The 13762-nt window shown below is 49.7% G+C and overlaps 1 protein-coding gene across 1 annotated transcript in view; it reads left to right on the forward strand.

The window, feature by feature from the left end:
• Nucleotides 1-3416: 3416 nt before the first annotated feature.
• The window catches only part of ZFHX2 (zinc finger homeobox 2), a 31983-nt gene continuing 21637 nt past the window's right edge, over nt 3417-13762 (forward strand). Inside the window, exon 1 of the mRNA XM_010366547.2 lies at nt 3417-3847. The gene's annotated coding sequence lies outside the window, so the exon portion shown is untranslated. The remainder of the gene's footprint in view (nt 3848-13762) is intronic.

The raw sequence follows: 13762 nt of genomic DNA on the forward strand, positions 1-13762 counted from the left end.
AGCAAAGGCCCGGAAACTGGAGAGCACCTGGGTGGTATGTAAGTAGAAGACTAGGCTAGAAATGCAGTTGAAGAAAAAGCCTTGAGTGCTAGACTGAGGAGTTTGTGTCAGAGTTTCCAGAGGTCCCTAAGCAGTTTTTGTCAGGTGTGGAACTACTTATGTTCATTTAGAATACAGAAAGGCCGGTGCAGTTGCTTACATCTGCAATCCCAGCACTTTGGGAAGCCGAGGCGGGTGAATCACCTGAGGTAAGGAGTTCGAGACCAGCCTGGCCAACATGGAGAAACCCCCGTCTCTACTAGAAATGCAAAAATGAGCCAGGCATGGTGGCGCGTGGCTGTTTTCCCAGCTACTCCAGAGGCTGAGGCATGATAATTGCTTCAACCAGGGAGGCAGAGGTTGCAGTGAGCTGAGATGGCGCCACTGCACTCCAGCCTGGGCCACAGAATGAGACTCCCTCTCTCCCCCCAAAAAATAAAATTCAGGAAAACATGGGGTTGACCCTTGGAATGCTTTGGGAGACAAAATATTAATAGAGACCATTCCTTCTTACTCCCTCTGAGGATTATGGTTATCTGGAGACTCTAACTATATGTCTGACCTTCCATGTGAGGAAGCTCCCTGAGGAACTGTGGCTCTTAACTCCTGGACTCCTTCCTATGATGGGTGAGAAGTGCCATGTTCTCAACACCTGCCCTCTCACCAGTATGTTTTTGGAAACACATGACCAGTGAGAGGTATTATAAGGAGAAGGACACTGGTTTAAAGACATGGCATTTTGGCCAAGTGCGTTGGCTCACACCTGTAATCCTAGCGCTTTGGGAGGCCAAGGCAGGAGGATCACTTGAGGCCAGGAGTTTGAGACCAGCCTGGGCAACATAGCAAGACCTTGTTTCTAAAAAAAAAAAAAAAAAAAAAAAAAAATTTTTTTTTAGTTAGCCGTGTGTGGTAGCACATGCCTGTGGTCCCAGCTGCTCAGGAGGTTGAACCAGGGGGATAGATTGAGCCCAGGAGGTCAAGGGCAGTGAGCTATGATCCTGCTACTGCCTGTACTCAGCAACAGAGGAAGACCCTGTGTAAAAATAAATAAACAAATGGCATCTTGAACTTGGGATAGCTGGGGTGAACCCGTGGCCCCACTCCATGTTAAGCACCACTGGTTAGGGAGGGAAGCAACCCCAGCTCCTAGGGCCTGCTTTTCATCCATCTTTTGCTTTCCAGTTTTGTTAACCTGGGATGAAGACCTAATTTTTCCTTGTGTTATAAGGTCCAATCCAGTGGGGTAAAAGCTGCAGCTTATTTGAACGGAAAGATCAGTTTCCAGAGCCAGACCTGGGGTTGACTCCCAGCTTCACTTTCTAGATGTTTGGCCATCAGCAAGCTACTCCACTTCTCTAAGCATCTGCTTTTTTTTTTTTTTTTTTTTTTCTTTTTGATACTGAGTCTCACTCTGGCATCTCAGGTCACTGCAACCTCTGCCTCTCAGATTCAAGTGATTCTCCTGCCTCAGCCTCCTGAGTAGTTGGGACTACAGGCACGTGCCACCACACCCGCCTAATTTTTGTTTTTTATTTGTTTGTTTTTGTTTTTTAGATGGAGTTTCACTCTTGTTGCCCAGGCTGGAGTGCATTGGTGTGATCTTGGTTCACCACAACCTCTGCCTCCCGGGTTCAAGGAATTATTCTACGTCAGCCTCCCAAATAGCTGGGATTACAGGCATGCGCCACCACGCCCAGACAATTTTGTATTTTTAGTAGAGACAGGGTTTCTCCATGTTGGTCAGGCTGGTCTCGAACTCCTGACCTCAGGTGACCCACCCGCCTTGGCCTCCCAAAGTGCTGGGATTACAGGTGTGAGCCACCACACCCAGCCAGCCTCTGCTTTTTCGTTGAGAAAATGTGGTCTGCCTCACAGTTACCTAAGAGGATTCAGTCATAAACTGTTACATAGTATAAACTCAAAATGTTCATTTCTTTCTCATTTTTGTCATGTGAACTTCAGGGTTTTGTTGTGTTGTTTAAGAGAAGTAGGCTATAGCAGTTAGTGTGGGCTCTGGACCCAGACCATGGAGGTTTTTGAATCCTGGTGCTGTCACTTACTTATTGGCCATTGGACCTTGGGCCTGTTAATTCACTTACTTGTGCCTTAGTTTTCTCAACTGTAAAATGGGACTATAATAGTATCTACCTCATGGGATTGAGAGAATTAGACAATATATGTAAAAATGCTTGAAACTGTCCCTCTGCATTCAAGAAATCTTAGAAATTATTGTTATTAGAATACAGGAGCGGCCGGGCAAGGTGGCTCACGCCTATAATCCCAGCACTTTGGGAGGCTGAGGCTGGTGGATCACCTGAGGTCAGGAGTTCGAGACCAGCCTGGCGAAGATGGTGAAACCCCCATCTCTACTAAAAATACAAAATTAGCAGGGCATAGTGACGGGCACCTATATAATCCCAGCTACTTGAGAGGCTGAAGCAGGAGAATCACTTGAACCTGGGAGGCGAAGGTTGCAGTGAGCTGGGATCATGCCACTGCACTGCAGCCTGGGCCACAGAGTGACTCTGTCTGAAAAAACAACAACAGAAAACGGGCCGCGCACAGCGGTGGCTCACACCTGTAATCCCAGCACTTTGGGAGGCCGAGGCAGGAGGATCACGAGGTCAGGAGTTGGAGACTAGCCTGACCAAGATGGTGAAACCCTGTCTCTACTAAAAATACAAAAATAGCTGGGTGTGGTGGTGCGTGCCTGTAATCCCAACTACTTAGGAGGCTGAGGCAGGAGAATCGCTTGAACCCGGTGGTGAAGGTTGCAGTGAGCCGAGATCGCGCCACTGCACTCCAACCTGGGCGACTGAGCGAGACTCCATCTCCAAAAAAAAAAAAAAATTGCAGGAACACGTAATGAGCTGATAAACTGAAGATGAGGAGGAGGAGCCCGAACTTCCCACTACCCAGCTCAGGGGACTATGTAACCGCGTGGAGGAGGCAGAAGCTCTCAGAGACTAAAGAGTAATTGCTGCGGTAGAAAAGGTTCTAGTACCCAATAAGGGAGGAGGGGAATAATAAGGCAGGAAGAAGGGAATGAAAAAAAGGAGGCGTTGGGCGGCTCAGGGTTTGTTCTGTAGCTGATTTAAAACAAAACAACAAAACACATGTATGGTTTCTGCAGACCACAGGATGAAGAGGAGAGGAGACAGAAAAGAGTTTAAAGGGGCCTGCCCTCTTTGCAGGCACCGGCTTGAACCTGGAGCCAGAGTCGAGGAGGCGACCTGGTGGGCTGGCCGGCCTGCCCCCGGGCCCTGGGTCCCGCGAGGCGGGCGGGCGCGAACAGACTACAACTCCCGGCATGCGCCGCGGCGGGCGGGTCGCTGCACCTGCTCAGTGGGGCCGCCCCGGGCGCCTGGGTATTGATTATTCCATTGTGTGGGACGCCTCGACTCCAGCCAGTGAATGAGGCGGAGGAGTGAGGGCGAGGAGGAGGAGGAGGGCGAGGAGGAGGAGGAGGAGGAGAAGGAGGAGGAGGAGGAGGAGGAGGCAGGGAGCGAGCGAGTGCCCAGGGTGAATCAATGGAAACCCCCTCACGAAGCCGGGGAAACACTTCAGCCGCAGCCAAATAGCATTGATTATTTTCCTTCACTTCCCTCACCGCCGTGAATTTATTTATTTATTTTTTCCATCTCCGTCCCCGACGCCCCGGAGCGAGCGCTGGAGGGAGGGAGGAGGAGGGGAAAAAAGAGGAATCAACACATCGGAGAAGTCCCTTCCAAGAGCCGCCCCCTCCCCTCCCCGCCTCGCGCTGCTCGGCGGCCGCGGTTCGACTCCCGTCCCTGCTTCCAGCTGAGGTGTAAGTGCATCGATTTCCGATGCTGCTGGGTTGGTTTTTTTCTCCTCTCCCTCTCTCTCTTCTTCCCTTCCTTGCTCTTTGGAAGCTCGAGACGGGAGAGGAGGCGCTCGGAGACTGCCGCTGGAGGGGACGGAGAGGGACGGGAAGGGGCTGGGGGAGGGGACAAGGACGGACGGACAGACAGACCGAGAGCCCAGGGAGAAAGCAGACAGGGGTGTGGGAGGAAGAGGGCGTGCGCGGGGACGGGGGTAGAGAGAGATGCGGGGGTGGAGGGAGAAACGGGAACGGGAAAGGCAGAGGCCCGCCGGACAGACGGAGGGTATGGAAAGCCTAGACGGACCACGCTGAGCTGTGCAGGGAACGGGGGTCCCGGAGGGAAGGGGAGGCCCGGTGAGTGTGAGGGCTCAGAGCTGTCAGCCTGGAGGGGCCTGGGTCTCGGCGGCCCCCCGCCGGCTGTGGGACGGGAGAACAGCGGCCGGCGGGCTGATGGATGGGCTAGCGCGCTGGGGCGTGGAGTGGGAGGGGACGTGGATACCCTCAATCTTCGTTCGTTTTTGGCTGAAGTTGGGCTTTCCATTCCTTTTTTTGAAAGGGTTGAGTAGGTGAGGGGAGGCCACATGCCCATTCAAGGTGAAGCGTGTCTGTCCTGCACACCCATCCCACCACCCCCATCCGCTCTTGTCTGCCCCTCTGAACAGCCCTATCATTTTCAAGCACAAGACCACGCTTCTCGCTGCGCCTGTAGCCCCGCTGATCTCTGTCCATGTGTCCCTGACTTTTGGTTTTGCCGTTCATCTCGTCTCTTCCATCCCATCCATCTCTGGGTCTGTATGTCACTGCCTCCACTTGTGACCCTTCCCATCCGAGTGATCCTCTCCTTGTGTGTCTCTGTCACTATGTGTCACGCCTTGGCTGCCTGTTCTGTCGGTCTAGAACTCCATGCCCTCTCCTTCAGAGTCTGTCTGGATATCTCTGGCCTTTTCAGGCTACTTTGGAATTTGCATATCAGTCATGATTGTGGTGGTCACAGTCAGGGCCTGGAGGAGTGGGATGATGGAGCAAATGTGTCTCCACCAAAGCCTCTAGTGCCTTCAGCATGGCCAGGACAGCCTCCTCTTCCACCTTCACCAGGGAAGCTTTGGAACTTCCTAGCATTGTTGACTGTCCCCTTTGCCATGTGCCTGTCTCCCTCATCAGAACCTCACTTTCTGGTCTCATGCGTGTCATCTGCCTTCCCAGGAGCTTCCCACCACAAAACCTCTTCCCTGCTGACTTAATTTTCCTCCCTTCCCCCACTTTATCATTGTATATTTTTTATTTCCCCATTTTGCTTCACCGCTTTTTTCCATCTGTTTCCCACCAGCTCTCTTATGAGTTTCCACCTTTGTTCCCATAATCTGCCCTCTTCCTACCTTTGCTTCTTGATCATCCTAAGTTTCTTTTATCCCTTTTCCTCTTATCCAGCATTTTAACCCCAGCAGCAGAATGTGCCAGCAAGCAAGGGGCTGGGAGAGGTGTGGAGTATGGTTTGTGAAGGCACATAAACAGGCCAAGAAATAATTTAATGGGCTTCCAGGGGCATATAACCCCTTCATCAATCAGTGCCGTTATGTCAGTTAACTGTCAACTTTGATTTTGTAAGAGGACATTCCCTAGGACTCTAAGCTCCACCCTGCCTGGTTGGCCCCCATCCTTCCGTTCATTCTAGATATCAGTTGCTTTTTCTTCACTTTTTAGTTCATCTTCTTCCTAGGCCCCTGCTACTATCATATTTAGATCCAGCACCATTTTTTTTATGAGGCAGTGTTTATTAGTGTGATAAAAGCTATCGTATGTAAGGAGCCAGTTTCATTCAGCCTGAAGAACAGTAAGGGTGGATAAAGGATCTGGAGAGTTTACCTTGGTTTTTAGCCCATCATTGTTTTTCCAAACCTCAGGAGCTCAGAAAGGTAAAAGGAGCAGGTAGACATGGGCAGAAGATGGACGATTTCAGAGGTGAACAGAATTAAAGAAAGGAAGGGGTGGTCAGTGCAATGAACACACGGGGTAGAGAAATGTATGACGTGAGGGATATGCAAAGGAAGAGAGGAAAATCTATGCGGACTGGGGGGCAGAGGAGGAATGAAGGGGTGATTAAGAAATTGGAAGAATGAAACAAAACGTGTTGATAGCAATACAGAAGGTAAAAGGAAGAGAAATGATAGAATATTCCTAAAGTGGAGGTCAACAGAAAAAGCACTATTAAATTAATACAATAGTGAAGAGGGGGAAGGAAGGAATTGCCGAACAAGATGAGATGGGAAAAGAGTATGGTACAAAGAAGGTAAATGGATGACAAACGAAGGAGTGCTGAGGCAGATCAGAGCTGCACAGAGCTTGGTAGGGGGAAAAGAGAGGATGAGGTATCAAAGGAAACAAATGCCTCTGGTGTGAGGAGGACACAGCGTGACTGATGCAAAGAAAGCGAGAGCACTGCGGGGCGGGTAGGGGAGGTTGGAAAAAAAGCATAGCAGAAATAGCAGGAATACCATTGGGTGAAGCCCCAGAAGAGAGAAATGCCCAAGAGAGGGAGAAAAAGCAGCAATATATGGGGAAGAGAGAGAGAACCTTACGAGCATTCATTTCATTGGCCTAATCACTCACTACCCCCACCAAAGGCCTTTGTACTTCATTCCCAAGCTAGAACACAAGCAAAGAAATGAAAAAGTAGAATTCCCATAAACTTCAGCTGAGAGGAACTTGAATCTTCCCAGCCCCTGAGAACCAAAGACCTCAAGCCTCTGATGTCATAAATTGCTGGTATTGCCTTGGCAACCTGACACGGTTCCTCCCTCCATGATGTCAGAGGCAGCTGGTGTTACCTTGAGACCCATACAGGAATAACTTGCTGCTTTGCCAGGGTGCTGTATCACCTATGGGGCCAGGGCCTGGGTCGAATTGGTAGGATTTCTGACTCTGGTAGCTTGACCTTGTCTCCCTGGAGCTCTTCTCAGCTCAGAACAACAGTTGTCACAAATAACTCTTGTTTGTGAGTGCCCGAGGTTTGCTAGAGCCTGACAGTAGCAAGAGGAAGGAACCTAAGACAGGGCATTGAGGTCGGGATGGTTGGATTAAAAGTCAGGCAGAGACAGAAGAGGAGGACTAGAAATGGCAGTTACAGAATGTGAAAGGAGAAGGGCTTTGTGAGCTGGGAGAGTTGTTGAAAGTGTAATGGCTTTGGGTTTAGGAATGGAGACTAAAGCTGGAATGCAGAGGAAGGGATCAGGGCTGTGTGAGAGTGTAAACTTATTCAGGGATTGAGAAAAGGGAAGAGTTGTGAAATGTCAGAGGGCACAGTGGAATTTGGCTATACAGAAAGGGTAAAATGGGACAGAGTCCCCTAGTCTGAGAGACTTAGGTCTGGTGAGAGACTCAGGGTTAGTCACATGGCCATCTGAAAAGTGGCTACATCTGTCTAGTTTCCAATTGTTTTCCAGCACCTAGCACAGCGTCTGTCACACAGAAAAGGCTTAATAAATATCTGTTGATCAAACGTTGAATTAGTAGGGAGAGGCTGGGGGAAAGAGGTGCCCACCTAATTTTCACCCACTCCCCCCATCTAAGTCTACATTAACGGGCAAACTGGGAAATAAAAAACCAGAGGGAATGGCTGGAGGGTAGTTAACCAGTGACAGTGAGATCTGAGGCAGACAGGAAAGACTGGGTTAGGGTCACACTTGGAGGCAGCCAGGGGAACTCTCAGGGCTGATATGCCGAGTCTTTGTAGTGATAATTGGAGGAAAACCTGAATGAACAGCCCTAGGAGCCCAAGAGGAAGATGTAGAGGAGGGAAGAGAAAGGAGGCGGTTTCCAGAAAAGGTTGAGAGTTGTTTCCAAAGAGAGAGTTGGCAAATGTGAATTAAAAGTAGCATCCCCACCCAATTCCCAATCATGAAACTACAACTGAATTGGTCATAACCATATATATACAATGACCGCAAATGAGGAGTTCATAAATCAATACCAGACCCATTCTAAACACCTATCCCAACCCAGATAATTATTATTACAAGGAAGGCAGCACTGGCCATGTGGGCCAAAAGGCCAAAGGAGGGAGAAGTTACTGCTGCCCAGATCTTGATGTAAAGAACCCTGTGACGGATGGCCTTGATGTCTTACTCTCCATTGTTGAAAGACTCCAGAGGTATCTAGAAGAGGGGGAGGCAAGAGATGTAGAGCTCACCACAACTCTCAGAGCGAAATCTGCAGAAAGCAGAGGTCTAAATACACAGAAGCTATAGAAAACAAAGATGCACCCAATCAGGAATCACGAGGTGAAGGGCCAAAAAGCCCCTGAATGGGTTGAGAAATCTACAAAAGAAGACAGGGGAGAGAGCTGGGAGTGCTGGAGGACAGTCTGGCTATAATAAGAAAAGGCCAGGGCAGCTGGAGAAGGGGCTGCTGGGCGGGGGCCCTGAAGGAAGGACAGTGGTGGCTGTTGCACTGTCAGCCGCCGCTACGGAGTTGGGCAGCTCATATTTTGCAGCAGGCGACAGGCTGTCGACACAGCGGTCCTTTACCTCACCGTTAGAAACTCATTTCATTGATTTTTCCATCTTTCTTCTTGAGCTTCTCACACTAAGCTCAGTCATCCCACCACCCACTTTCCCAGAGCCCCTTGCCTCTCTGGGGAAAGTCCCAGGGAACTGCCTGCCCATCCCTCCTCCCCAGGCTGGCAAGGCAGGGGTGAAAGATTTAGAAGTAACTTCCAGCCCCATAGGGTAATCCCATGAGCTCTCAGTGGCTTCCTCATGTAGGAACGAGTCCAGAGACCAGGGCCCCCACGTGCAGTTGTTAAGAGGTGACAGGGCTGAGGTCCACCCACAGTCCTGTCACCAAGCTGTACCACTGGCATGAGGGCTGCATACACCTGGAGGAAGATATCTTTGAATAATTTCTACTGAGACAGCTCAGCACCCCTCAGCATTTTTTACCCCCAAAGTCTAACGAGAGAACAGGAGCCCTCTTTCTGTGTTTGGCAGGAACACAGAATTACATCAAAGCTAAAGTTCAGGCCTTGGAATTCCCAGCAGGGCCATCAACTGGGATGTCGCATGCACAGAGGCCTGTGCAATCAGAAAGACATGAACGTTCCAGGTTGTGCAAGACCTCTCTGCAGAGAGGTTTATGCATGGAGAGTCTGATCCTATGGAACATGTTGATGTGCAAAGTCAGTGGGGCAGAATGGGTGTGGGCAGGAATTTAACTTCATGTATGCACATTTCCCTAGTGCCTCCTCCAGTCATAGCTAACTACCCTGGACCTCTCCCTTTGGGGCTGGGCTTGGGCTAGAGGTCAAGAGTCAATTACCAGTCATTTGGCTTTGTGAAGGAGGACAGAGGGTGGGCCAGAAGTGTTAGATTGTGTTTCCCCGAGGACCTGATGGGGTAAACGCCATTTCCATCCTCAGATTTTTCATTCCTTGTTTTGTGATGCCCTTTCCTTCCCCTAGTCTCAAGCCTCTGTCTTCTTTATTCATGGGCCATGGGCATGGGTCTAGATTTTTCTGCTCCTCTTTACTTGTGGGCCTCTTGCCTCCATCACAGTTGTCTGCATTTCCCCCCAGCCATCTCTGTGTTCTGTATCACTGGTCTGCTTGGGCCACAGATGCCCTTCTTCTTCTCACCTCCAGCTTCTTCAGGCTAAGTGGTTTCCACAAACCTACAGATAAATCCTGCTGCTTTAAGGAAAGAAGTGTGCTTGAAATTAGGAAGAGAGAAGGCCAGGAAAGGATAGGAAAAAGGTTGAGGAAAGATTAGGCAGGGAGAAGTTGGGAGAGAGTATGACAGAGATAGGAGTCAAAGGTGAAAAACCCATGACTTGGAGATGGGAGACAGCACAGAGAGATGGCCACAATTTAAATGAGAAAGGGAGGAGTGCGGTAGGCTGTGAGGACTAAGAAATTGGAGAGAAAACAGGAAGCCTGACCCCTCCGCAGGGAAATGAAGACAGCTGAGCAGGTGGACGAGTGGTTGTGTAAGAAGTAGGGCTGAAAAGCCAGGCCGTGGTCTCAGCCTGCCTGTGTCAGTCCTGAGTTCAAGCCGTGCTGGCTTTGACCCTTATGGGAGGAACTGAAGTGGCAAATTAACGATGATAATGAAGTCACTGCTCCTTGTTTGTCTTTGCTGGTTTCCCCTTGAGATTCGTCCTTTGGCCAGACAGGGCAATGTGGGGGAGGGGAGGGACTGGAGCCATGAAGGGCGGGGGAGAGGGAAGGAAAAGAGAATGGAGAAATGGCAATGTGGAGGACAAATCGACTAGGGGAGAGAAAAGGGGGGGGGGGGTGATGAGTGAAGAGAAGAGGAGCCCAGGAATCGAAGAGAGGAGTGGGGAAGGGAGACGTGAAAAGAGAACGAAAGAGGAGAGGGGTGCAGAAAAACGGCCAGGGAAAAGAACAATGGGGGACAGGAAAGGGAAACGTGGTAGGAGGAGCAGAAAAAAAAGGTGGGAGAAGGAAAAGTGGAATGGAGAAATGGCGAGCCGGAGGGAAAGAACGTGGCCAGGACTGCAAAAGCTGCAGCTGGCAGGGCCAGTGGGCGGGGCCTCATCTCCATCTCTAATGGCTGTGAAATGAGGTTAGCTCCATTAGAGGCAGTGAGAGTGTAACGAGATCACACTCATTAGGGCTGGGCCATCCCAGTAATTACCACCACCCTAAACACGCCCGCGCCAGCCGGGCCAAGCACAGACGGGCTCACAGCAACACACTGAACAGGACACCCTGCTACTGAACGGGAAGCACAGGGCCCACACACATGTACATGGAGGGCCTGGGAAAATCCAGCCAGGGAGAACAAGTACTTTCACCAACCCCAAAGAAGTACTGGGACAGGGCTACAGTCAGGTTACTAGCTGCCCCACACACAATCAAAAAACAACAAACATACACATACCCCAACACAGGAAATAAGGCATATGGATGAATAATTATCATTTCCATTTATTGATTACACCCAAAGTACCAGTCTCAATGATGATCCTCTCAATGGACGTTTAACTCCATGAGGTAATGTTCCCCATTCCCTTTTTTTTTTTCTGTTTTTGCTTTGTTTTATTTTTAGACAGGGTCTCACTCTGTCATCCAGGCTGGAGTGCAGTGGTGCGATCTCAGCTCACTGCAACCTCTGCCTCCTGGGTTCAAGCGAGTAGCTGGGACTACAGGTTTGCCTCAGCCTCCTGCCTCAGCCTCCTGAGTAGCTGGGATTACAGGTGGGTGCCACCACGCCCGGCTCATTTTTTTGTATTTTTAGTAGAGACAGGGTTTTACCATGTTGGCCAGGCTGGTCTCAAACTCCTGACCTCAAGTGATCCACCCACCTCAGCCTCCCAAAGTGCTGGAATTATATAGGTGTGTGCCCGCCCTGCCCCATTCTCTATATGAAGAGACTGAATAGAGACTTTAAGCAACTTACCTGAGGTCATTTACATATTAAGGAACAGAACTAGAATTTGATTCCAGGTCTCTTGACTTTAAAGGCTGTTGTTGTTTTTTTGTTTTTTGAGACAGGGTCTCCCTCTATTGGAGGGAGACTGCTTGTCTGATGAAGTTCATATGCTAATATGGATACACATGTGTAGACCTTCAACTTTAAGAGATGTTGTCACAAATGGTACACATATCATTCAAATAACACTACCTGCCATTATCTATCCCTCCCTCCTGTTCCCACTCCCTCCTCCCACTCCTTCCCTTCCTTCACACAGGGCATGGCCAGTGCCCCTGCATGGACTGCAGTGTGAATGGCACACCCTGGAGTTACACAAAGCAGCAGTCCTGTTCTGGCCTACCTTTTTTTTTTTTTTTTTTTTTGAGACAGAGTCTAGCTCTGCCACCCAGGCTGGAGTGCAGTGGTGCAATCTCGGCTCACTGCAACCTCCGCCTCCCAGGTTCACGCAATTCTCCTGCCTCAGCCTCCTGAGTAGCTGGGATTACAGGTGCATGCCACCACGCCTGGCTAATTTTTGTATTTTTAGTAGAGATGGCATTTCACCATGTTGATCAGGCTGGTCTCGAACCCCTGACCTCGTGATCCACCCACCTCAGCCTTGCAAAGTGCTGGGATTACAGGCGTGAGCCACCACACCCTGCCTGGCCCATCTTATACTAAGAAACAAACTAAATGGAAGACAGCCATCTAGCACCTTCAAGCTTAAAGAGGAACATGATAGCACAAGGTGACACACAGGAGTAATACAATCAGACTCAAAAGGCCTCATTCAAAATGCATACCAGGCAGAAGCTTACAAATTAACCCAAGAGCAGAGGCGCTGATGTCAGGCTACCTGAGTTCCAATCTCAATTCTACTTCTTTTTAAGCAGGAGATCTTAAAAATTACTTAACCCATATAAGTCAGTCTCCATGTTTGTAAACTAGGAATGAATAGCTGCATCTAACCCATATAAGTCAGTCTCCTAGGAATGAATAGCTGCATCTATTGCATCAGATTGTAGTGGAGGATTAGGTGATGTGATACTTGCCGAGGGCCTAGCACGGTGCCTGGCCCATGGCAAACATTTAAAGATGTTAGCTATTTACTATTATTATAATTAGTTTTTGTTGTTGTAATAGTATTTAAATGCAGTCATTACATCACACAGGTTCACAGAAGAAAATAACCAGAAAGACTTACGTAAATAAGACTTATGTAAATACACGGTCACTTAGAATGTTTTCCTTCCAGTCGGGTGCGGTGGCTCACGCCTGTAATCCCAGGCCAAGGTGGGCGGGTCAGGTGGTCAGGAGATAGAGACCATCCTAGACAACATGGTGAAACCCTGTCTCTAGTCGGGCGCGGTGGCTCACGCCTGTAATCCCAGCACTTTGGGAGGCCAAGGTGGGCGGATCACGAGGTCAGTAGATCAAGACCATCCTGGCTAACATGGTGAAATCCCGTCTCTACTAAAAAAGAAATCAGCTAGGTGTGGTGGCACGTGCCTGTAGTCCCAGCTACTCAGGAGGGCAAGACAGGAGAACTGCGTGAACCCAGGAGGCGGAGGTTGCAGTGAGCCAAGATCGTGCCACTGCATTCCGGCTTGGGTGGCAGAGCAAGACTCGGTCTCAAAAAAAAGAAACCCTGTCTCTACTAAAATACAAAAAATTAGCTGGGCGTGGTAGTGCATGCCTGTAATCCCAGCCACTTGGGAGGCTGAGGCAGGGGAATTGCTTGAACCGGGGAGGCAGAGATTGCCGTGAGCCGAGATCACACCACTGCACTCCAGCCTGGGGACAGAGACACCGTCTCTAAAAAAAAAAAAAAAAGAATGTTTTCCTTCAAAGTTCTAGGAGACCAAATTCTTCAGCGGTCCCCATGCAAGGATCAGATAGGATCCTGATTGTGAATTTAAGGGCACAACTCCCTGTCCCTTCACTACTCAGTGCTCACACAGAAGAAGGGTTCCAAGCTGGTTTGTGGTTGTCTAAGCCTGGGATATGTAGAAGGTGACAACCACATCCAGCAGGATGTTGAGTCTCTCCAGTGTACTATAAAATCACATAGATCTGTGCAGCAGAGCAGCTCCACACTGCTGTCCTAACACATCCAACATTTTCCAAGTCATCAAGGGAGATGCCTCCTCTCCTGGACACCCACCCCCACCAGTAGCAGACACTCTGCAGCACACCTCAGCAAATCCATGCAAATGTGAACGTGTGTGGTTTCAGTCTACCGCTTCCCTTCTCCTCCTGTCTGCTCCCTACCACCCACATCTTCTTCCTGAGCCTACCCTTTTCTCCTCACACCTCACCCAATTTACTCATGCCCACCTTAAGCATCTTGCAAAGTATAAGACACAGCCTCCTTGCCACCTCCTTCTCACTGGGGACAGGCCATCATCCCAATCTGGTGCCAGAGCTGGGAGGCCTGGAAAAGATTCAC

The sequence above is a fragment of the Rhinopithecus roxellana genome, chromosome 5 (assembly GCF_007565055.1).
Source record: "Rhinopithecus roxellana isolate Shanxi Qingling chromosome 5, ASM756505v1, whole genome shotgun sequence".
Taxonomy (NCBI): Eukaryota; Metazoa; Chordata; class Mammalia; order Primates; family Cercopithecidae; genus Rhinopithecus; species Rhinopithecus roxellana.